This window comes from Muscardinus avellanarius, assembly GCF_963383645.1.
Source record: "Muscardinus avellanarius genome assembly, chromosome: 2".
NCBI classification, from domain to species: Eukaryota; Metazoa; Chordata; class Mammalia; order Rodentia; family Gliridae; genus Muscardinus; species Muscardinus avellanarius.
Genome location: NC_137787.1, coordinates 108182192 through 108207580, shown reverse-complemented (window position 1 = coordinate 108207580; position 25389 = coordinate 108182192).

Below are 25389 nucleotides of genomic sequence, written 5' to 3'. Positions count from 1 at the left end.
AGCTCTGTGACTCAGCCTTTGGGGAGGCAGGGCAGGTGGGGTTGGCCGGGCTGGCCCTTCCCCACCTCACAGCTCACTCTCCAGGGCCCCTCTCTATTTTGGTTTGGTCCTGAGGCAGGACCCCAGCCAGGTAGTAGTAATCTGTTCTTAGTACCTTCATCACATCTGTGCTGTGCCCTTTTCTCTTCCTTCCTCACCTGGCTTCCTCTCCTTGCTGTCTCCTGCCTGTCCTGCATAGTTAGGGGTGAGAGGAGAGAAGAAAGAAGACAGAGCAGAGTCGAGGAGAAATGAGCCAGGTAAGGTGAGAAGGGGCAGGGAAGGAATGGGAGAGAGAGACTGATAGGCATTCCAATGGTGGCAGAAAGGAGCCCACTAGGAGTGGTGGGGACTGAAGAACAGCTCTGGGGAGAAGGGTGGACAGAGAAGAAGGGACAGGAGCTGGAAGGCAGGCAGCAGGGGAGGTGGAGGAAGGAGGCAGGTGGAAAGGAGAAAAGGGGAAGAGCATGTGAGGCAGAAAAGGAACAAACTGGTGAAGACTGAAAGGCCGTGTGCTGATGTGGAGAGACATGGGAGGGGAAGGGGCTGGGAGTGGCCGGGAGGTGTTAAAGGGGAGTCGAGCATGGTGAAGCTCCAGTGGACAACCCGCCTCTCCCGAGGGGGCTGAAGCCTTGCTCCCAGCTGTGCTCTTTTCTTCTTTCCAGTCTCAAGGTGCAGCAACATTGGAGCAAAGGGTGGGAACCAAGCCAGCCTCCGAAAGAATCATAAAGCCTTGTGTGCCCACAAGAGCCCAGAGTCTTTTTTCTCTGGGCAAACACCCTCTTCTCCACACAGCCATGCCTATTCTTCTCCACCCTCCAGTCCTACCCTCCTGCAAGGAGCTGTCATGTGCCACTGCCCTTTGAGCCTTGTCATTCATTGTGTAATAAAATACATTATCTTTTTGCAGAAACGTCAGGAAGTGAGTAAGCTGGGTTTTGCAGATGTCACTTGGTCAGCTGATCACTTGGCACAGGCAGCAGGCCTACTCTGTGGAGGACAAAAATATGAAACATTCATCTTTTTATCAACAGTTTGTCCTTGTGGGGCATAAGAAAAGGCGTGTGCATGGTACCCCCAAGTGCTCCCTCTTTTTCAGCTAGTGGCAACTAATTCTGCTGTTATCAAGGATCAGGGCACATTTGCAGAGCATTTATATGTGCTTGACATTGTGCCAAGTGCTTTTATACACAGTGTCTTGTGTAATTCTCACAAAGACCCTGAGAGGGAGACGTTATTCCTTCCTAACTTTGTAGATAAGGAGCTGGGTCTGGGGAGGTTAAATAACTTATGCAAGATCATGCAGCTGGTGAGTAGGGAAGCAAGGAGCCCATTTATTCAGCCTCTAAGGCCTGTGTTCTTCCTATAATGAGGTAAAATCATGTCATAATATTGTCTTCAGAAGTGAGGACACCTTTTGCCATGAAACTGGGAAGCTTGAATGTGAAATCATAAAGGCCTTGCCTATAAAAAAATGTCTCATTGCCTCAAAGGACATGGAAATATCCCCAGGCCTAGTTCCTTGTCTGGGACTTTGGGGCCTGGGGCAAGGTCCCATTGTTGTTCTTAGTCTCTCCTAACCTGCTGTTCAGCGAAACAGTTCAAAGGGTTTGCAGAACATATATGTCTAATCTGCACTGAGCTCAGTGAGGGCTCCTGTTTCCAGGCGAAGCTTTCAGCAATCGCCTCATACCCAGGTTCTCTTTCATAGCTCATCCCCTGGGAAGCCTTTCTCCAGAATAATATTTCCAATTTGGAAATGTTACATGCATTATGCATTCATAATTTGCAAATATCAATGGCTCCATCACCAAGAAAAAGAGCTAAAGTGAAGAGTTCTTTCATGGTCAAAGAGTCAAGAGTGGTCTTTCCTTCAGAGTTTCCAATTGCTTTTGTGTAGGTTGTAAACTGCACAAAAGTACCAAGTTCTGGGCAGTCTGAGTGAGTGCTGGGAATCAGCCTGGGCTCCCTCCACCAATCCCTGGGTCTATTCAGGGGAGGTGCTGTTGTAAATTGCTCTGCCCAGAGGAGGAGGTCTTTTGTATTACAACCATGAAGGAAAAGAACCTTGTTCTAGTCTACATGTAGATCCTCAACAAGTTATTTATTTATTTATTTATTTATTCATTCATTTATTTATTTATTGCAGTACTAGAGATTGATCTCAAAGGCATTTTACCTCTGAGTTACATTCCAGCCCTATTTTTTAGCTTGAAATATGGTCTTGCTAAGTTACTGAGGTTTTTGCTAAGTTTCTAATGGTAGTCCTTGACCCTCCAATTCTCATATCTTAGCCCCAAGTACTTTAACCCCAAGTACTGGGATTATAGGAATGCAATACCATGACTGGGTCTTAACAATGTTTTAACTGCAGCCCCATTTGTCTTCGCCTCCTCTTCAAGAATTCATTTCCCAGACTTCTATTGCCAGAAATAGTTCTAGCCATGTAAGTAACTGGTTTGAGATTTGCCTTCCCACAAAACAAAACAAAAAACAAAAACAAGTATACTGGATGAAAAAATACATAAAGCATATTCTTCGGGGCCCTGGACTACAGGAAGAACCGGGCTGATTCTTGAAACAAGAGCTAACATGAAGCATGCCCCAGGGCGGCCCCAACTTACTCTTGAGGTTACTTTCTCAACCTTGGTACAGGAAGGTAGAGTCCATGAGAAACAGTGCAAGTGGTGGTCTCACTGAGTTGAAATTTGGGTCACTAAAGTGGCTAAAATTTGCAAAGCAGTGTCTAGAGGGGAGGGGGCCGTGTGGGGGAGTGGGCAGAAGTTTACAGGGACATCCCTCCAACTCATGGGTCTTGTGCAGGATGTGATGCTGCACCACAGGCCTAGTAGAAAGAGGTGCTGACGAGTTGGAGCTTAATGGAGTTGTATGAGGCTACACAGTGCTGGAAGATATTGAAATTCCATCTGAGCAATGCTGGAGATACTTCACTGAAAATATTGGGGTCATGTTTTAGGAGTAATGACCACACCCTAAGGTTAAGGTAGAAATCAAAATAAACCTCAACTAATAAGCATAATAAGACTGACAGTAGCAAGGTTCCACCATAATTTAACTGTCTTCCAGAACCTTTAAAGGAAGACAACATAATACAAAGTGCCAAACAATATGCATTCACAACGTCCAACATCAAATAGAAAATTACTAAATATATGAAGAGTGTGGTCCATAATCCAAAGGAAAAGCAGTCAACAGAAAGATGATCTAGATTTTGGACTTAAAAACACTTTAAAATAGATATTTTATTTAATAAAAATATTAACAGGAGAATATCAATAGGGAATATTAACAGGAGAAAAACCTTTTAAAAAGACCCCAGTGGAAAGTCATTAACTTTAAAGTATACTATCTGGAATACAATATTTACTGCTTGGTAGGTACTACAAAGAAACAACACAATGGTCAGTGATTTTGAAGAAAACAATACAAACTAGCTTAATTGAAGACACAGAAAAGAAGATAAAAAATAAAAGGAACTCAGTGATTTATGGGGCAATATCAAATAACCCAACATATATAAATTTAGAGTTTCAGAAGGACAGAAAAGAGATGATGGAGAAGAAAATGTATTGAAATAGTCATTTCAAATTTTCTTAATTTTAGTGAAAAACATTCATCTCCAGACCCAAGAAGATCAAAGATCCATTTTTTTTTTTTTTGGTGGTACTGGGTTTCCTGGAAACCCTTCTACCTCCGGGCTACACTCCCAGACCTATTTTATATTTTTATTTGGCAACAGGGTCTCTTAAGTCAGCGCGGCTGGCTTTGAACCAGCCGTGCACCACCACGCCTGGCTTAAAGATCCAGTTTTTAAATCACATATAAGCACATGATAATCAGACTGCTAAACAAGCCAGGTGTGGTGGCGGATGTTTATAATCCCAGCATTTGGGAGGCTGAGACAGGAGGATCGCGTTTCAAGGACAGCCTCAGCTACTTAGTGAGGCCCTTTGTGACTCAGTGAGACCCTGTTTTAAGATAAAGACTAAAAAGTAGGGCTGGGGGTGTAGCTCGAAGATAGAATGCCCCTGGGTTCTATCCCCAGTACTGAAAAAAAAAAAAAACCTGCTAAACAAAAAAGGTATTGAAAGCAGTTATAAAATAAAAGATATACTACATATTCTGGAACAATTAGAAAAATTAGGCCCCACTTTTGAACAGAGAAACAATGGAAAATGTGAGGATAGAATAAAGACATTTTCAGACATAGAAAAAAAGTCAGAAGACAATGTTCTTTAAGCCTTGAAGGAACTGAAAGAAAAAGATTGAACAGGCATTGAACAACAGGCCCCATTTAAAAATAGCTTCATTTTTTTATTATGGTAAAATATGCATGACATAAAAATGACCATTTTAACAATTTTAAGTGTACAGGCCAGTAGCACCAAGTTGGTACACATTATTGTATCCAGTAGTACTATCACCTCTGCAAAACTTTTTTTTATCACTTCACTCAGAAACTCTGTACTCAGTAAACAAATACTCTGTAGTACCCCTCTCATATTTGCAAATAATTTCTCTCATTCTCTTTTTACTATGTTCATAGTATTCTTTAATGTGCAAAAGTTTTTAAATTTTTTTCTTGTAGCACTGTAGATTGAGCTGAGAGGCATTTTACCAATAAGTTATGCCTTTAGCCCTTTTCACTTTTTATTTTGAAGTAGGGTCTCATTAAATTACCATGCACTGGACCTTAGTCTGTGATCCTTTGGGATTACAGGTGTGTGACATCACACCTAGCTAAGTTTTAATTTTTATGAAGTCTAGCTCTTGTCTATTATTATTATTATTATTTGCAGGTTTGGGGATGGAACCCAGGGGCATTTGACCTCTGAGATACACCCCCTGCCCTATTTTTTATTCTTTATTTTGAAACGGGGTCTCATTAAGTGGCAGAGGGCCTCACTAAGTAGCTGAGGCTGTCCGCAAACAGCGATCCTCCAGTCTCAGGTTTCCAAATGCTGGGATTATAAGCGTGCGCCACCACGCCTGGCTTGTTGTCTATTTTTTTGTTGTCTATGTCTTTGGTGTCACTGACAAACTCAATAACACGAAACTTTCCCCAGATTTTCTTATAAGCATTTTACAGTTTTCTAGTCTTACATTTAGCTCTGATCTATTTTGAGTTAATTTTTAAAATAGTGTGTTAGGTGTTTGCCTTCTTTTGTATGTGGGTATAATTGCCATTTCCCCCATTGAATGGTTTTAGAACTCTGTCAAAAGTCATTGGATCTGCCATGCGTGGTGGTGCACGCTTGTAATCCCCGTGCTTGGGAGGCTGAGACAGGAGGATCGCACAGGTTTGAAGCCAGCCTTCGCTACTTAGTGAGGCTCTCAGCAACTTAGTAAGATGCTGTTTCCAAATAAAAATACAAAATAGGTCTGGGAGTATAGCCTGGAATTAGAAAGCTCCTGGGTTCCACCCCTAGTACCACAAAAATAAAGAATATATATTATATACATATAATCTTGCTAAATTTGGTTTTCTGGGATTTTGTTGAAGATTTTTGCATCAATGAGTATTAGGAATATTGGTGATTAGTTTTCTTTTGGTGTTTTTCGACATGGGCTTCTACATTCATGGGAAATATCCTTTAAAAGTAAAAATTTAAAAATAAAAGTGAAAATAATTCATCATCAAAATATTTTCCTGACATAAAGTATTAAAGTGATCTTTTAGTTGATTGTGAAATAAATATCAGATAAGAAGTAGAAAGTACTGAAAGCATTGGGAATGGTAAACATGTGGGTGAATATATCATTTTACTTTCTTTAATTACTTTATGGCTTCAAGGTAAAAATAATAACACTGTTGTGGGATTTTTAATATATGTATAAATAAATATATAACAGCAATATATAAAGGATAGGGCATAAGCAGAAATACACATCTGTAAGATTTATGTGTTTCCCTTGAAACAGTACTCAGTTGACTGTGATAAACAAAAGAAGTGCATTGTAATCTAGAGACACTGTTAAAATGTAAAAAAATAAAGCTAAAGTGAACACATAAAACACTAAAAAATATTGGTTAACCTAAAAGAAGGTAGGGAAGATTCAGCAGAGGAACAAAAAGACTAAAACAAGAAAATAAATGTGAATGTGGGAGAATTAAACTGAACCAGGCAATGAAATTAAAGATTAAAATATGGTTTTACCTCTAATAGAGATTTTTAGATCATATTTAAAAAACTCTATATAATATCTATAAAACCCTCCATGTTTAAAATATAAAGACAAAGATATATTAAAAGCAAAATTAGCCAAGTGTAGTGACATACAAATGTAATTCCGGTACTTGGTAGGCTGAGACAGGAGGATCACAGATCTGAAGCCAGCCTCAGCAACTCAGTGAAACTCTCAATAACTTAGTAAGACACTGTTTCTAAATTAAAAATAAAATATGAAGCCGGGAGTGGTGGCGCACACTTTTAATCCCAACATTTGGGAGGCTGAGACAAGAGGATCGTGGTTTGAGGACAGCTTCAGCTACTTAGTAGGCCCTTTGCAACTCAGTGAGACCCTGTTTCAAAATAAAGAATAAAAATTAGGGCTAGGGGTGTAGTTTGGAGGTAGAATGCCCCTGGGTTCCATCCACACTACCGGAAAAAAAAAAAAAAAAAGGCTGGGGGTATAGCTCAGAGGTAGAATGCCCCTAGGTTCAATCCTCAGCACCACACACACGCACACACAAAGGCACACAAATATGTAACAAAAATGTAAATAATAAAAAACATGGTGTGTAGTTATTTTAATATCAAAATAAATTAGAAGATAGGGAATGTTAGCTACAGATGGAGAATTTTCTAATGCCTTTATTTAAAGGCTAACTCAGCAGTAAATCATTGTTTCTATGCCTAATGAGAGTGTTTATACAAAACAAAATCAAATGAAAATAATAGGAGAAATATTCAAACCATCAGTCATATTAGATTTTAACAGCCTCCTCAGTAATTAACAGAACAAGGAGACAAAGAAAACTAGCCGGGATATAGAAGACTTGAACACACTAGTAACCAATTTGACCTAATTAACTTTTATAGTGCACCTGCCCCCCCACAACTATAGACAACATGTTTTCTCAAGCAGGTAGAGAACATTGACCAAGGGCCACTTCATTCTGGCCACATATAGTAACGTTAATTTTCACAATATTAAAGTTTTACAGAGTATTTTTTCATATTGCAAAGGAATTAAATTTTAAGCTACTAAAAGTAAGATATCTTGAAATAATTCAAGTATTTTGAAATAAACCAGCATCCCATGGGTGAAAGAGAAAATCACAAAAGAAATAAGAAAATATTTGAAAATGGAATAATATGAAAAAAACTGAGCATTTCAAAATACATAAAATGTATAAAGAGGAAATTCATACCTTTAAGTATTTATATCAGAAAAAATTTAAGATCAAGGATAAATTTTCTGCCTTACTATGAAAATATTTTAAAACATAAAAATAAACATAAAAGTAGCAAACAACAAAATACAAATCAAACAACATAGAACAACATAAAGTCAAAAGTTGAAAATTAATACAATTAATAAAGCCTCAGAAATATTGATCAAGAAAAAGGAAAAGACGCAAATTATCAATGTCAGGAATAAAGAGATATCACTACAGATCTTAAAACTATTAAAAGAACAAGAGAGCATTATTTGTGATTTTCTAAGAATAAATTCAGCAACTTAGATGAAAATTGGTTAAAAATTTAAAAAATGGACATAAGATGAAATAGTATTTTTGAATAGCCATACATCTATCAAATAAATTGAATCTGTTTTCAAAAAGTTTTCCAAGAAGGAAAACTCCAAACCTAGTTAAATCCATGTCAATTGCAATCAAACAACTAAGAAATTGTGTCAATATTTCATAAAATATTTTATAAAATAAAAGACTTCATTTCCCAACTCCTTTTATGAGACCAACATTATCGTGCATTACCAAAAACAGGCAAAGGTGTTAGAAGAAATCAGTATGAAAATGCATGCAAAATTCTTAACAAAACTTAAGCAAGTTGAATCTTTTAATGTATAAAAAGATAGTATACCATGACCAAGTGAAGTTGGAATTCAAAAGTATAAAAATTATTTAACATTCAAAAATTCATTAGTATAATTTATTATATTGAGATTAAGAAAAATATGATTATCTCAATAAAATCATAAAATATGTCAAAATTTATGACTCATTCAGGTTAAAACCTCTCAATAAACCAGACCTAGAGGAAACTTCTACATCTAAGGAAAAGTTTCCTAAAAATCCTATAGCTGACACTGTTTAATGGTGACAAACTGAATATATTTCTCCAAAAGCTGGGAGCAAGAAAAGAATGTCCACTTGGACCATATATATTTAATATTTTACTGGTGGTCATACCAAAAATTAAATAAGAAGACATTGGGTAAAATGATTGAAAAGAAATAAGTAAGTCTGTCTTAATTATCATCGTGTGAAAAATCCTAAGCAACTTAAAAAACCCTACTAGAACTAATAAGAAATTTCAATAAAGTTTGCAAGATGCAAAGTCAATCTACAAAAACCATTCTTTTCTTATGTCTAGCAATGACAGTTTGAAATTGAGCTTTGAAGAAATACCATTTATTTTTAAATTAGTAAATATTGCACACAAGTTGTATACTTAGCACTCAAATATATCTTGTCAGTATAAAAATTCACTGCTTTCAAGAAGCTTAAGACTCACTAGGAAAAAAAGGTTGTACAAAATATAGGTATATGTATAAGATTTCACTACAGTAACAATGACAGTAGCCGACAATTTTCTTACCTTTATCTAATTTATTATATATGTGCTTTGGCAGTTCTGGGGAAGATTCTATGTTTGGAGGATAGACATACATTGCTCTACTGTGAGGTGAATTGAGATCTTTAAGACCCACAGCTTCTTTACAAACATTCAGAAAATTTCTTTGGAAATCCTGTACTTCTGCACCTTTAGTTCACACACTGGCATGCCGATGACAAAACCAGTTTCTCACCTGAGGATCTTTTCTTCATGGTTGAATACTGGTTCGATTATTTTTTTAAATAACTTTTTATTGGTGCATTGTAGTCATACATCTCAATGGGATAAAAAAAAACAAACTTGTGCAGATATACATGCACACATCACCCAATCAACCCCTACCCAATCTCTAACCCCTTTCCTCCCCCTCCCACCTACCCATGCTTAGCTTCCTGATTGATTTTGATATGTTTAAGTACATCATGTGCTTTAAAGAGTTTCCCTTATCTTCCCTCTTATCCCCTCAGATATGTCACCTTAATTGCTCCTCTATAGGCTCCCTTCTTCATCTAGAGTTCCTCCTGTTACCCATTTCTAATATTTTGCACATTAAGGAAACCATCTGATTTCTTATTTTTTGTGACATTTCACTGTAAGTGTCATAATTTTGTCCTCTCTTATGGCTGGACAAAATTCCATTGTGTACATATCCCATAGTTTTGAAATCCACTCATCCGTTGAAGGACATCTTGGCTGGTTTCAGTTTGGCAATGATGATCTGTGTAGCTATGAACATGGTTGCTCATGCATTAGTTTGGTAATTTGGTTTTCATTCTTTTTGGTAGATACCCAGAGGTGGTATTGCTGGATCATATGGTAAATTTGTTTTCTTTCTTCTGAGGATCTTCTATACTTTTCTCCAAAGTGGTTGCACCAACTTGCAATCCCACCAATGATATATTACAGCTTCTATTTCTCCATACTTACTCCCACTTACTGAAAACCTGAAAGCTAGAAGGTGAGTAACTTTGACAGGATTATCCACTCACAACGAATTTCTTTTTAAAAATAGAGGTCACTTGGATCTGGAAGTCTGCTGAGAGATTAGGTGAAGCAGCTGCAGCTTCTAGTGCTTCCTGGCCACACAGTTGAAGAAACCCACTGGCCCTTTGCTGTGGAGCAGGCCCCAGTTCCAGGCCTGCCACGCAATAGGCTCTGGTCCCAGCCCTGCTGGCTCCAGACCCAGCCTCACAGCCCCACAGGCTCTGGTTCCTGTCCTTGTGGGCAGGATGTTTACAGAGGTTCCCATTTTTTCATATATATATTTCTTTAAGTAGGAGAAAACAGCACGAGTCATTTGCAAAAGCTGGGAGTCCAGTTCCCTAGCAGCAATGGATTTTATATCCCCACTGAAAGCCTGAAAGCGGAGGCTCACAACCTCACCACGGAGAGCAGGATCTGCTGTTCAAAGCACACCCTGGCCCCCACTGCTGTGCAGATGAGCGGTGTGGCCATGAGCTGAGGTCTCCCAGGACACCCAGCGCAGCGAGCCAGCCCAGCAATACGGGTGTGGCTCCCTCTGACTTGCCCCAGACACTTTTCTTACATATTTTGTTGTCCAGAAATCCTGAGCACGTGGGGCAGGAGCAAACAGTTCAAGGTGGGTTGGATTGGATTTATCTACCTCTCCCAAATACTGGCTGCCACTGCCGCTGCCATCTCCACCATCTTGGTCCATCTCTTCTCTCTTATATTTTAGGTAGGAAGTCATGGTTATAAATGTTTATGTTGTCCCAATCATATATTAAACCAAAATCTGATGTCTGGGGTTTCTCAGAGGAAAAACTGTCCTATTTGGCTGCTGCCAGCCGCCATCTTGCTATTCCTGGTTCGATTACTTTTAAAAAGGGTTCAACTTTTACTTGAAAAAGTCAAAGTTCACAAAGTCATCAAAAAATTCCACCCTTTCTGCTTCTTGGGTAACACTTAAAAAAATGTGAGAAGATTCATCTTGAAGGAGTTGATGGAAAGGGTATTTTCTTGCTTCTTTAGAGAGTTCATGCTTTATTGTTATTAAAGTAGCCTCACAGAGGCATTCTAAAGTCACTATCATTACTTTTGGTAGTAAACATTCTACTAGGATTCTTGGGGCCATCGTGTGGATGCCCCATAGTTCCCCTGATGATGGTTGTGGAGGCAGTGTTCTGATCCTTTACAAGTTATACATATAAAACTGCTGTGGGGAATTAGATGTATGGCTGCTCCAAGGCAGTGATGCTTGGGCTCCTAGGCTCTGGGATGGAGGGAGAGGAGAGGAAGCCTCCCACCCTCGCCACTGCTGCAGGAAATACTATTTGTAACAGCATCAAAAACATGAAGATCGGCAATCAACAAAATACATGTAAGTCTATAAAATATTGTGAGAAATTAAGGAGATTTAAGTTAAATGAAAAGATAAATTAAATGGATTTAAAGAATCACTATAGTTGAGGTATCACTTCTCTTCAAATTGGTATATAGACTTAAAGCTAACTACCCAGATTGCCAGAAAGTTTTCTTGTAGAAACCAACATACTGGTTCAATAAATGCAAGAAATCTAGTATAGATTCTTGTAGTATAGATTCTAGTGATGCAAATAATCTAATATAGACAAAACAATACCAAAAAAAGAAGGAAGTTGGAGGACTTATTCTAATTTATTCCAAGGGGGTCCTATAACTACATTATCAATATGTAGTATCATAAAGCATATACTTAAGAAATTAGTGAAATGGGAAAGAGAATTCAGAATCAGACCCACCAATACATGATCAATTGATTTTGTGTGTGTGTGTGTGTGTGTGGTACTGGGATGGAACCCAGGGACTTTCTACCTTTGGGTAGAAAAGTATTTTATACTTTATTGGGAAACAGGGTCTCTCTAAGTTGCTGAGAGTCTCACTAAGTAGCTGAGGCTGGCTTCGAACCTGTGCGATCCTCCTGTCTCGGCCTTCCAAGTACTGGAATTACAAGCATGCACCACCATGCCCGGCTTCAATTGATTTTTATTAAGTTCCCCAAGGCAATCCATGAGTGGGAAGAACAGCTATTAAGACAAATAATGCTGGGGGCGGAGGAGGGCAAGAATTAAACATAAAAAAGTTATTGTCCCCCTCTACTTCACACCAGACATAAAAAGTAAGTGGATGTACGTCAGAGACCCAAGCCTCAAGCTAACATGGAGACATTTCTAGGAAAAAAAATATTTTTGAAAAAAATCTTTGACAACTGGGAGTAGGCAGAGTTTCTTAGAGAGGACACAAAGCCACTGCTCATAAAAGAAAAAAAATGGTACATTAGATGTTGGCAAAATTAATAACATTTTTTCCCTGGAAGACTGTTAAGAAAGTGAAGAACACATTGTAGACTTGGGGAAAACAATCGTGATACATAGAGCTGACAAATGTCTTGCATCCAGATGATATAAATAACTCTTACCTATCAGGAATAAAAACACAAGCAGTCCAACTAAAGTGGCAAAATACTTAGATAAACACTTTACAAAAGTGTAGGACCTTCAAAGGTTCAAATTCAGGTCTCTTTTTTACCCCCAAAGCTTATGCTTTTAAACATTTTGTTCTGTTTTTGTGACTATGTGGAGCTTTGAACACGGTCTGGTAGCCATCATTCCATCCATTCACCCTCCCACCCACCTTCCCATCAACAGTACAATCAACATTCATCAGGTACCAGTGGGGAGGCTCCTGAGGAGCTCACAGTGTGAGGCAGGAGCAGAGGGATCAGCAAGCAGAAGCCCAGGCGATGCCCACCAGGATGAGAAGGCCCAGAGAAGGTCCAGCCTCATTAGTGTTCCAGTAGGATCTCAAAGGAGGCTCGAAGGACATTTCTCTTGAAATCCTCTCCTTCTACAAGCATGGCTTTTGGGTCTCCATCACTTCAGGGCTGGGCACAGCAATGTCCCCATGCAGGGAACAGTTCCATAATCCCTGGATAAGGGAGAAGCCAGCGGCACAAGGCAGAATCATGCCCTTTCCTTCCACTGAGCTTTGAGGGAGAGAACCAAGGAAATGATACAGATAAATGCCTCAGGGACAATCTCTCAGTTCCTCCACATCCCCTGGCTGCTCAGCTCTCGGCAGCCTGTGAGGGGTTCCTGTAGAAGTAAGTGCAGGACAGGGGCTCAGCCTCAGAGATGCCCTGTGCTGGCATGGGGACTCCAGCATATGCTGCGGAGCTGACTCTGGAGGAGAAATGTTGGATGAGAATCCATGAGAAAGGCAGATAGAGTCTGGAGGGCTTCCTGGGGGAGTCAGGTTTCAAAAGGAGATGTGAGGGGAAGGATTGACTAGGACAAGGGTCACTGCGAGCATATGTTACCAATAATGCATTGTTACCAATTTTAGAGGAGCACTTAGGACTCTTTCTATAGACCAACATAAGTGTTTTACTTGGAAGACCAAATTATCATTTCTGGTAGGTGCAGAAGAATCCATATGGATGTCCTACTCTGTTTTCTGTAACTATAACAAAATATCAGCAGCTGGCTACTGATAAAAAGAAAAACGGCTTATATAGTACACAGTTTTAGAGGCTGAAAGTCCAAGATCAGAGACTCCATTGGATTGGCTTCTGGTTAGGATCTCCTTGCTACATCAAACCATGGAGAGGGGCATCATGGTGGGAGTGAGTGCAAGAAGCAGAGACCGTCACTTGGGAAGACATAAAGCCAGAGGGATGCAGGGACCAGGTTTGCTCTTTCTATAACAACTCTCAGAGGGCAGGACGTCCAGTGACTTAACCCTTCCCCTAAGCCCTACCCCAAGAGCGCCACCCTGGGGTTGTGTTCCCAGCACATGAGCTTTCGAGAATACACTCAAACTATAGGCATGTCGCTCTTTACAGCTGCCCATGCAGTGCACACATGCGCAGGTGCACACAGAATCCAGCCTGAGATCGAGGACAGAGCCCAGGAACCAAGTCTCAAACAGTTCCTCAGCACTGGACCTTTTCGTTGATATAAATCCCAGGCAGCATCCACTTATAGTTGAATCTACAAGGGAGAGTGCAGAGTGGTGCAGACCCACTGCTGCCCATCTGAATGTAGCCTGTGGGGCCAGGCATGTGCAGGCCCAGAGCTCCCCTTCCATCAGCTGGAATCCAATTTCTGATGGGGCCGTGCACTCTCAAAAGACCTGGATAGAGTGACCACTGCCCACAACCTTGCCGGGAAGGCATCGGTCACAAGGATGGATCCACTGAACAGTTGTCACAGATCAGAAGGGCACATCGATGTGACACAGCAGTGTGTGTGCAATGTGCCTGCATCCCCCAGGCTGCACTGGGCACCCTGGGATTCTGTGAGAACTGAGGCTATTGTGGGGTGTGGTGACAGCAGAAAAGTGGGGCCCTAGTGTCCACTGCTTTACCCAGATGTGCTCTGCTGAAGTCTGTCTCCTTCCTTCCTTCCTTCCTTCATTTCCTCCTCCTCCTCCTCCTCCTCCTCCTCCTCCTCCTTCTCCTCCTCCTCCTCCTTCTTCCTCTCTCTCTCTCTCTCTCTCTCTCTCTCTCTCTCTCTCTCTCTTCTGCCACTACTCCCAGCCCCCCTTTTTTTTGAGAACTAAGTTGCTGAGGGACTCAGTAAATTGATGAGGCTGCCCTCGATCCTGAAAGCCTCCAGTCTCAGCTTTCCAAATACTGGGATTGCAGGTGCCAGTATTTGGAAAGATTCCATTTATTTAGTCTATTGTTACAGAAACAAACAAGCAAGCAAACAATTGGTGGATGACTGGAGGTGATGGTGCAGACCTGTCATTGGCTGTGGGGCTCCAGCGAGTGGGCACTGGGAGGCGGGCCCACCAGGATCGGGGCTGGGACTGAGTGAGTCCTGTGTTCCCTCACAGCACTGCACGCTCAAGCCCTTAATACAAGCCTGGCTTTCCTCCAGGTGGGCTTCCCATTGTGACAAACTCTTTTCAAGGAAAGCCTGGAAATAGTTTGCAGAGCTGGTGCGGGGTGGGGGGCAGAGGCGAGGTACGGGGATCTGGACCATAGGCTGCCTTCAGCAAGACAGGAATCTCCCTGGCTCTGAGATGCATGGGCCTCTCAATCAGAGACTCCACTACCCAGATGGAGTCCCTGTCCCTGCTGCCCCCAGGGGGCCTGTCAGAAACACCTGCGCCTCCCTCCCTGTCACTTAACAACTTCGGAGCAATCAGTCTGCTACTTAACACTTAACAGGGAACACTCCAGCAGCAGCATCCATTCGTCTTTGTTAGCAATGGGGTGGAGCCACACTGCGCTGGCCTCCCTGTGGCTGCTGCACCTGGGGCCTCCAGGCAATCACTCAGGCCCTCCACAATCACTCCAAAAGGCACTCTGAGTCAGTTCTGCAGAGCTCAGCAGGAGTGGCCATTGTGTGCGGAAGCCTCTAGGGAGGGGATCCTGGAACTGGACCCAAGAGGAGTCCCTGGGCAAAACCCCTGTGTGCATCCTCATGTTTGAAAGAGTACAGTATAGTAGGCTCACTTCACCAACAGTGGCAATGCTAGTCACTGGGATATCGTGGAGAAGTGATCAGGACTTAAGCTCAAGAGCACACAGCCTAGTAGACAAGGACAGACAGGTCCACAGACAGTTTCCAGCTGTAAGTGCTAGAACAGAGGTGTACACATAGCCTTGTTACAGCAGAGCTCATTGAACTCTGCCAGGAAAGGAGAGAAAAGGCCTCTAGTATTTGAGCATATGGGGGTAGCCAGCTTGCAAAGGACAGGAAGTAAGAGCATTGAGTTAGAGAAAAAGCACAGCACTCAGAAAGCAGCCTGTGTCAAGGCCCCAGGGTCAGCTGGAGGAAAAGCAGGTAGGTTGGCCTGGCTGAAATATTACTGAACTATCATGTCTCTAGCAGTTAGGTGCCACCTATCTATTGTCACTTGCTTCTCTTATTCTCACTTCATGAATTTACCTAGTTTCTTTGTCATCCACGCATATACTTTCTGTGATTGTTCACCCACCCACCCATTCATGCACACACCCCTCCATCCATCTACTCAACCATCCATCCATCCATCCATCCATCCATCCATCCATCCATCCAATATCTATCTATGCATCCATTTCTAGAAGTCTTAATTTCAGGTTCTAAAACAAATCTCTCTCCAAAGAACTCACCTGACTTACCCTGAGCCTGACACTTCCCTGACATTAGGGATGCCTTCCTGACTTAAGGACTAATGTCTCCCAGTATTTCTGACAGGTACACCACCCAAGGAGAGTCAACAGAATTCATGAACACTGCAGCTTGTGCAGTTTTTTTATCAAATCACATTCCTCTTTGACAGGTAGATCCTGGGCTTTAAGCATAGAAAAGGCTGGGGTGGGGGTTGGGCACCAGGACCAACTGGGGAGGGCCAGGCCCACTTCTATTGTTTGGATTCGGAGTATCCCCCACAGGGCCATGTTTTAAAAGCTTGGTTGCCATCCTATGGTGCTATTGGGAGGTGTCGGGACACTTAAAAGTCGGGGCCTAGTGGGAGGAAGTTAGGTCACAGGGGCATACAATACCCTCTCAAAGGGGATTGTGAATGAATAAAAAATAGAGTTTGGGGAAATTGGGAAGGAGGCAAGCGCCCCCCCCCCCCGAGGTATCATAAAAAACTGCTTTAATCAGAAAGAACTTAGCACCTTTGGGGTTCGGGGAGAAGTCAGCTACCCGTCTGGAGAGTCACGCTTAGTCCTGATTGGCCGGCTGAGTCACCCAGCAGGGGGCGGAAGTGCCCGTCTTCTTATAGGGGGGGTTGAGGGTAAGGCTAAGTGTGGGAATGCAGATCCTCTCGCGATATCAGGAGTAAGATGTCACCTTGCAATGCCTGGGATCTGTCTTTTGGTGCCTGGATTTTCACGATATCTCTGCTTCTAGCTTCCAGGGTTCCATCTCCTGTCCCGGCTGAGGGGTCACGTGGGGGGAGGGGAGGGGGGACCCAACCTATCAGACTGTAGGACACTGGTCTTTTTCTCTCTCCCTTTGCTTCCTGGCCACTGTGAGATGAGCAGCTTCTCCACCACGTGTTCCCACCATAAAGTGCTACCTTGCATAGATTCAAAGCAACAGGGCCAACCAACTGTGGACGAAAACCTCTGAAACCATGAGTCAAAATAAACCTTTCTTCTTTTTAAGCTGATTGTCTTAGGTATTTTTTACAGTGACAGATTGCTGACTAACATCTCCCATGGGGTATTTTCTGTTGAGGTAGCTGGGTCCCTGGAGCCAGCCTTCCCCTAACTATAAGTTCTATGAAAGCTGGAGTGTGGTGCATCCACCATATCTATCTACTACAGTGAGGGTCCACATGTGGGGCTCAATAAATGCTTTTGAATGGATGTATGACTGTGGAACTTGGGGTCAAGGGAGATGTCATTGCTATATCTAGTATATATCCTCGTGCCAGGCCTGACAACAGATGCTGCCTATAGGAACCAAGCAGGGCTCAGATCTCACTGATATGTTAAATGGGTCAACACAGGTCTGGGCTTGCTTAAGAACTAAGCCACTTAATGCTGGGCAATTTGGGCAGGAACCATAACCTCTCTGGGGCTCAGTCTCCTCTTCCATAAAATGAGACTAATCATATGCACTTACGGGACCAAATAACATTGTGAGCCAGGTACGGTGGCACATGCTTGTAATCCTAGTACTTGGGAGGCTGAACAGGAGGGTTACAGGTTTGGGGCCAGCACCAACAACTTAGCAAAGCAATTTAGTGAGTCCCTGTTTAAAAAAAAAATAGAGCTGGGGGTGTATGTCAGAGGTGAAATGCCCCCAAAATGATATTGTGGCACCTTGGGAACTACAAATCCCTACACTTTCAATGGTGATTGTATATTTTATACCTGGATACAAGGCAAGGCCAACAGGTTTCCCTTGCTTCTCATAAGGAGGAGGAAAATTCTGGCATATACCAAAGACCTCTGGGCTTCTGATGAAACTCCTTGCCAAATTGCTTCCTTAGGGTACTGGAAAATTCTGTTCTTGCTGGGTATTGTGGTGCATGCTTATAATCCTAATACCCAACTGGCTGAGGTAGGAGGATCACAGGTTCAAAGCCAGCCTCAGCAATTTAGTGGGACTCCTTATCAAAAATAAAAAAGGGCTAGGGTGTAGCTCAGAGGTAGAATGCCTCTGGGTTAAATACCCAGTATCAAAAAAAAAGGATAAAAAAAATTTTATATTCTTTATTTCAAGAGCAACCCCTTTGTGACTGAGTACAAAATATTTCCAGCAAAGGGATAGAATCTCACCCCTAAAGATTCAGATTTCTAGCCACAACCCTTAAGAAAGGCTTTTCAATCTCATGCAAGTAGGAACTGAGGTGGGACTAAGCTGGCCATAATTTTGTAATATACCAACAAAATAGCAAATAAAGAGCATTATGTCTACAGATGAGGAGCTATAAACGATATAAATACAGATGATATCAATAGCAGTGAGCCTGTTAACCCATGCCAGTTCCAGTCGTCTAAGGAGGCAACTTGGCAAGGAGTGAGATCACAACCCCAGAGGTCTCGGCCTGTGTTGAATTTCTGATTCTGCCTCATGTCCATGTATACACGACGGCCACTCTTGTGGGGGCAGGTCTTCTATAGTCCCCAAGGTCTTCTGCCTGTGAAGTAGGGTGAAGCCCACCTCCTTTCTTCTTATGTTCTGCCCTCCTGGATGGCTGAGTTTTGGGGTTTATAACCCAACAGTAAGCATGTGCATGTGTTGGAAGAAGGGGACAGAGGGTAGGAGGAAAAACTAGCTGGCAGTTACCTGAAAGAACAAGATCTACGAGCAGATGATGAGGTTTAAACACCTTTGCACACTGATTTTCCATGGGCCTGTCCCACTTTGAGATCTGAAGAATTCCAAGAAAGACCCTTAGTTTGGTAGGGGCGTCCAAAGGAGAGAGTGTGAGAGTGATTCCAGGCCAGGGACGTTGGGACTGACACAGGCAGGATGTTCATATCACCACTGCCCTTGAGGATGGGAGGAGGTGCCTACAGTAACACCCTGGAATGAGCAGAGCTGATTCTTCACCCTGGAGTAGCCACTGCAATCACAGATCCTGGTGAGGCCAAGTCCTGGGGCCATTGGACCCCCTCAGTCACTGGGGTTTTCCTCGACACCTGACACTTTTAAGTCCAAATTATAAGTGTCCCTTGTCCAGCTTCTCAGAAGTTGAGTTGACTTCCCAGCACTGATTCTTTTTTGATAGCTGGAGAATGACATAGTTAGTATCTGTCACTGATGTGACCACGTGTGCCACCAACATGGTAGCCATTGTCTCAAAAAAAAAAAAAATCAAGCTGGGCATGGTGGCACACACTTGCAATCCCAGCATTCGAGAGGCTGAGATAGGAGGATCACGGTTCACAGACAGCCTCAGCTACTTAGTGAAGCCCTTCACAACTCAGTGAGACCCTGTTTCAAAATAAAGAATAAAAAATAGAGCTGGGGGTGTAGCTCGGAGGTAGAATGCCCCTGGGTTCCATCCCCAGTACTGCAAAAAAAATTAGTAACAACAACTAGCTTAAATGAGTGGGACAAATTCTGTTTTCTGTATTCCTTATTTATTGAGCTTGGTGGCCCATTACCTCATCTACTTGTTAGAATCCGGTGGAATGGGGCATAGAGTGATGCCATCTGGAGCTGTGTCCCAGAGCTTCTGATCTGCCTGGTTGGGGGGTGGCCAGACAGCTCCAGAAAGCTTCCCTGGTAAGCCCTATGTGCAGCCCAGGCTGGGAACCAGGCTGAAGTGATCCAGGACCTAACACACACACACACACACACACACACACACACACACACACACACGCACGCGTCCTGCTGCTCACAAAGGCTCCAGAACATTGCTGTTCCTTTGTCTCTTTCTTCTTTCTTTCTTTACTTCCCCAAATCTAGGAACTGCGTGATTTCTCCACCTATTATCTTGTTTACCTTGCAGGGGTGAGCTGGGATATAGATGCATCTTCAGGATGGAATTAATCCATCCTTATAGGATTTTGCTCTTTTGGGATCATCTTTTGCTCTCTTTGGTCTTGGTAAGAGTTCATAAAGTATTTATGTGTGTGTATATGGGGGTGTTCAGAAAACCTATGCCCTCGGCTTTGCCCCCCAGACCCTCCATTGACAGCTCAAACTGACGACGCATGCCACTGTGGAACTTCAAGGTATCTTCCTACCGGGCTCATTAAAAAGCAAACACTCAGGCACTTGAATAAGATAAGCAATTTGTGGCTTTGTAAAAAGTCAATGCAATTCAATTTAGGCCTCTTAAGGAGCGCCGCTGCCTCTCACATTTATTGTTTCCTTGTATAACCTGCTCCAGCGAAGGGACTGCAGATTCGTCTTCTGTTTGCGAAGTGGCATGAAGTCCCTGGAACAAGTGACCTTCAAGAGCTGCCCGAAACTTACAAATGAAGCTGTCGCTGAGAAACCTCATTCTTGCCTCAGCTCACAGCTTTCTTTCCTAATATAGATTTGATTTTCCAAATGGCAGATTATAAAACTAGCTATTTTTTCCTCCTAAACACAAATGATTTAATTTCTTGTCTTTTTTTCCCTTTAAAACCAGGAGTGATGTTTTTAAAATGCAGTCTCCATTCTAATGGTTACCACTCCTCACAGCCTCCTTTGTCCTCATGCTGTCTCTGACTAGAGGTGGATATTTTGTCCTCCCGTCTCCCCAGTTTTTGTTCTTGGCTTCTCTTTATTTGCTCTTCTATTGGTTCATTTAGGAAATAGGGCTGGTTTAGCCCCACCTTGTCAGACTAATCCAGGACAAGAATGAGAATTTTAAAGATGAATGTTCATGATTCTTACTTCTGGTCTACCCGGCACTACACTTGTTTTACGTGTACCCTTGCTCGGCACCAGCCCTGTGAGTTACCACCAGCCTCACTGCTCTGACAAGGCTCCAATCAGTGACGCAGCTTCCCCGAGGTCAGACAGCTGATAGATGCCAAGGCTAGAAGTCAGCTGAACCTCTGGGGGCATCCTAAGGAAGATCTTATGTAAGGGCCGCACTTGTGGCTTCCTGGTTCAGTTCCTCAGTCCTCAACTGTGAGAGTGTCCCTGCAGCCCTTCTCATAGAGAGGGTCTTCCTGGCTTGTGCCCCTAGCAGTCAAAGCCTTTCTGCTTAAAGGACTCGGGAGAGCAAAGGAGGTGCTTCCATCTCTATTTCTATCTTAACTGGAGGCTCTGCATGATTCTTAGGGTTGAGACCTAACACCCTGCCTTCCACCCACTTTACAAGCCTGCTTTCCTTTCCTCACTTTTGTGTAACCCCCACCAGTTGCCCCCCATTCCCTGAAACCCCTGGTGAGCTCCAGGCTCAGGAAAACCCCAGGGCTCACAGCTGTACCCATACATACAGGTGCATGGCGGGGCCATTGTTTCCTGCTCTCCACCTTAGATCCAAGCACCTTAGAATTGGCTTCAACACGAACAGGGACAGGCATGCCTTCCTCAGAGAGTTCCAAACACCCCCGTTCCCACCGCCCAGCTCCCCACAACACCAGAAATTCACAGACTAAGACATCAGACATTGAAAGGAGTCCAGTGAGCTTAGAATAGAAAGCCAGCAAGAGGGGAAACACAGAAAGTGCTAGAGTGTGAGGTTTGGCCTGAAACTCTTCTGTCTTTCATTTGGACCAGATACGGACCCAGATGCCTCCAAGTGAAAAACTGAAGCGCTGTCTTTCTCCATGTCCTTGTTGAAGAGCTCACCGCTCGCTCGTTGCCTGGTCAAGGCCTGACGTTCCTTCTGTCTTCTTGATTCTGGGCAGCGTTTCCTCCTGCTCCAACCATGCTCTTTCATCATGGGACATCAGGTCACCACTGTTTTCTTCTCATTGCATTGATTTTTATAGTTGTTGTCTATTTAGAGAAAGTCATGTGTGTTTTCTGTGGAGGATAGTGATAAAAGCTTTGTTTTAAAAATATATCTTAGCAAGAATAAATAGTCCATTTAAGAAAGTGAAGATCTGATTATACAGATGTTAGGAGGAATGTTTTGAGAAGACAGTGTGCAGATGGTTCAAAAATGATACGAAGTAGGAGGCTGCCCTGTGAATCCTGAGGGATGAGATTCTGGCTAGAAGAAGCAAGTTGAATCAAAATCCTGCGCTGTCACACAACTGAGGTGGTGGTGGTGGGGATGGGCTGGGGTGTGCAGGTTGGATGAACAGTGAATTACAGGGAGGAGTGTTGGTAATACATTCCCTCTTTAAGAGCTGGGTGGGCTCGTGTCGGGGTCCAGCTCCAGCCTGGCACAGCTGTGGAGACTTGGTACCTCTGAACTCTGGAAGCAGGATGGCTCCTGGCCATGTGGAGGACAACTCCCTTGACGTTCCTCAGCCTTGGTCCTTTATCTGATAAGCCCTGCATAGGAATCACAAGACTCTAGGGAAGATACCTTTCAGCACCTGTGCCTGACTGATTCCACATCTCTGCTGTCACAGAGGGATCAGGCAGAAGGGAGGAAGGAAGAAGGGAGGAAGGAAGAAGGGAGGCCAGGCCAAGCTGTCCTCCACACTGTATGCCTGAGGTTTGTCCAGGTTCAGTGCATGGGCTTAAAGGAGAACGTTCAGGAAGGAAAGAGTGGTGCAGAAGACAGATCATCTGCAGCAGAGGCCCAGGAGCAGAAGAACCTGTGTCAGGTGTGTGTGTGTGTGTGTGTGTGTGTGTGTGTGTGTGTGTGTGTGTGAGAGAGACAAGAGGGTCCATGGCAGCTAGTTGACTTTTAAAACTTAACTTGCCAATTTTTGATTGATTGATTATTTATTTATTTGGGACTTGCGCAGCATTTCAATTTTATTGCTTGTTCTGTTAGTGCATCTTATTTATACATGATGGCGAGTTTCGTTGTGGCATATACGTATTTACTTAAGCTGGGCATGGCGGCACATGTCTGTAGTTCCATCCTTGGGAGGCTGAGACCATGGGATTGCAGGTTTGAGGCCAGGCTCAGCAACTTAGCGAGACCCTCAGCGATTTAGTGAGACCCTGTTTTAAAAACAACTTAAAAAGGGCTGGAGGGTATAATTCAGGGATAGAACACCTATGGATTCAATTTCTAGTACTAAATAAATTTTAAAAAGTAATTTGATCACCCCAGTTCCTCCCCTTCCCTTCTCCTGATCCCCTTCCTCACTCCTACTTGTCTCCTTTCTACCTTCATCACCTCTCTTTTACCTTGTTTTTCCTTCTAGCTTTCACATATGAGAAGAAACATATGATACTTTCCTGTGTCTGGCTTATTTCATTCAAGTTATGATGTCTAGTTCCATCCGTTTTCCTGCCAATGGCATAATTTTTCTCTGTGCCATGTTTCCTTTGTCCATTTACCTGTTGCTGGACACCTCGGCTGATTCCTTGGCTCTGGTGCATCGTGCTGCAACCAACAGCAACCAACATGCATATGCACACACCACCGTAGTAGGCCGAGGTTAATCTTCTGAATTAACACCAAGCAGCCGTATAGCTGGGTCACATCATGGTTCTACTTCAGCTGTTTGAGGAGATTTTATACTGATTTCCTTAGCACTGTACTAATTCACATTTCCACCAACAGTGTATAAGAGCTCCTTTTCCTGTGCCCTCACAGCTTTCAGTAGTGAATATACACTCAATGATTGCCATTCTACCTGGAGTGAGATGGAACCGCTGTGTGCTTTCAATTTGCATTTCCCTGATGCCTGAAGCTACATCTCATTAACTTTTGACCAAAAGACTAGTTGTAAGAGATAATTAGCATCTTCATTGCTTAAGCTGTGACTTGTCAGGTGCTTTCTGATTTGCAGCTGAAAGCATTCCTAATGGACACACTCTTGCTTTACAGAGGAGGATGCAGAGGCCCAGGAGGGGGCAGAACCATCAGAGGTCTCGTTTTTGATGGCAAGTCCCCTAACAGCCTTCAGACTTTCTTGAAGCCCCCACACCACGTGCACTGTGGCCATCTAGTCTAGGCCCTGTACCCGGCTGCCCTCTTAGCCTCAGCGCTCCCCTAAAGCAATTCTGCCCTCAATGCTTGATACCTCTTCCCCAAATGCAAGTGTGGCCACTTGCCTCCCGCCCCACGCCCCATGGACTGGGGGGGCAGATTTAAGTGCAAAGCCCTCCGCTCAGCATCGCCATGCTCTGAGCCTGTGTGGATGGATCCATTGGTCCCCTCACCACCTGCTCCTTCCTGACCAGCAGGGCTGGCAGCTCAGCCCTCTTACCCTGCATCCTCCCCACCTCTTTCTCATCCACTGACATCTACAGTGCGAGGCTCACCTCCTCCAGGAGGCCACTCTGACTGCTTGTGGAGCCGCTTCTGAGCGTTATACACTCAGGCATGGATTCTTTCACACTAGTGCTTTATCTCTACTGCATCCTAAATCTAGTCACTTTATTTTATTTTGGTGCTGGGGATTGAACTGAGGGGCATTCAACTTCCAAGCTACACCTCCAGCCCTATTTTTTAACTTTTATTTTGAAACAGGGTTTTGCTAGGTTGATGAGAAGAGTCTCACTACTTGCTGTCTTTGAACCAGTGATCTTCTTGCCTCCGCCTCCCAAGTACTGGGATTACAGATGAGCACCACCATGCTTGTCTTTCCTAAATTGTTTATGACCACTTTCTTGGGAGAAAGACCTGTCTTCTGCATCTTTGGAATGCTTTACAATTTCATGGTAATTAGTAGGTACTCATAAAATGCCTATATATTATACATTTTTGTACAATTGTATAATTGAGAAGACAATTCAGAGGAAGGGAGAAAGTATTTGCAAATCATATATCTGATAAGGGACATATGTCTGGAATAGATATAGAACTCAGTAGTGGAAAGACAACTCAGTTTTAAAATGGGCATTGTTCAGCTGAGGGTGGTGGCTTATGCCTGTAATCCCAATACTTGGGAGGCTGAGACAGGAGGATCACAGGCTCAAGGCCAGCATGAGTAACTAGTGAGAGTCTCAGTAACTTAGTGAGACCCTGTGCTGGTGGTCAGCGGGTGAATGGGGTCACTGAGGAAGGGTCAGCAGGCAAGGTGTCTTTAAGATGAGCTGAGGGCTACAGTGCGCGCAGGCATGTAGCAAAATTCTAAGCCTCGTCCTAGCTTTTATTCTTACACAGAACAATTAACAAAGCATAAACAGTGAAGCATTAGCCAAGAAGCAATCATTTCAAACTGGAGGTATCTTTAAATTTTCTGGTTACATTTCTAAGTAACTAAATAGAGCATGAGAACTTTGTCTTCCACATGCTTCTCAAGCAGATATTTGCTCCTATCTGTTCTTGGGGAGGTTCTGCCTATACTAAGAACTGTTTGCAGCACTTTCTGTCCAAACTTGATCCATGTGCAGATCACGCCAGGCCTTTCGGCAGAACATCCTCATCCTTCTGGGGTCATGCCGGTACGTGGCTTCCATCTACAACCCTGTTTCAAAATAAAAATAAAATAGGGCTGGGGATGTAGCTTAGAGGTAGGATGCCCCTGGGTTCAATCTCCACTACCAGCGCCAAAAAAGGGGGCATTGTTGGGGACATAATTCAGGGGTAGAAT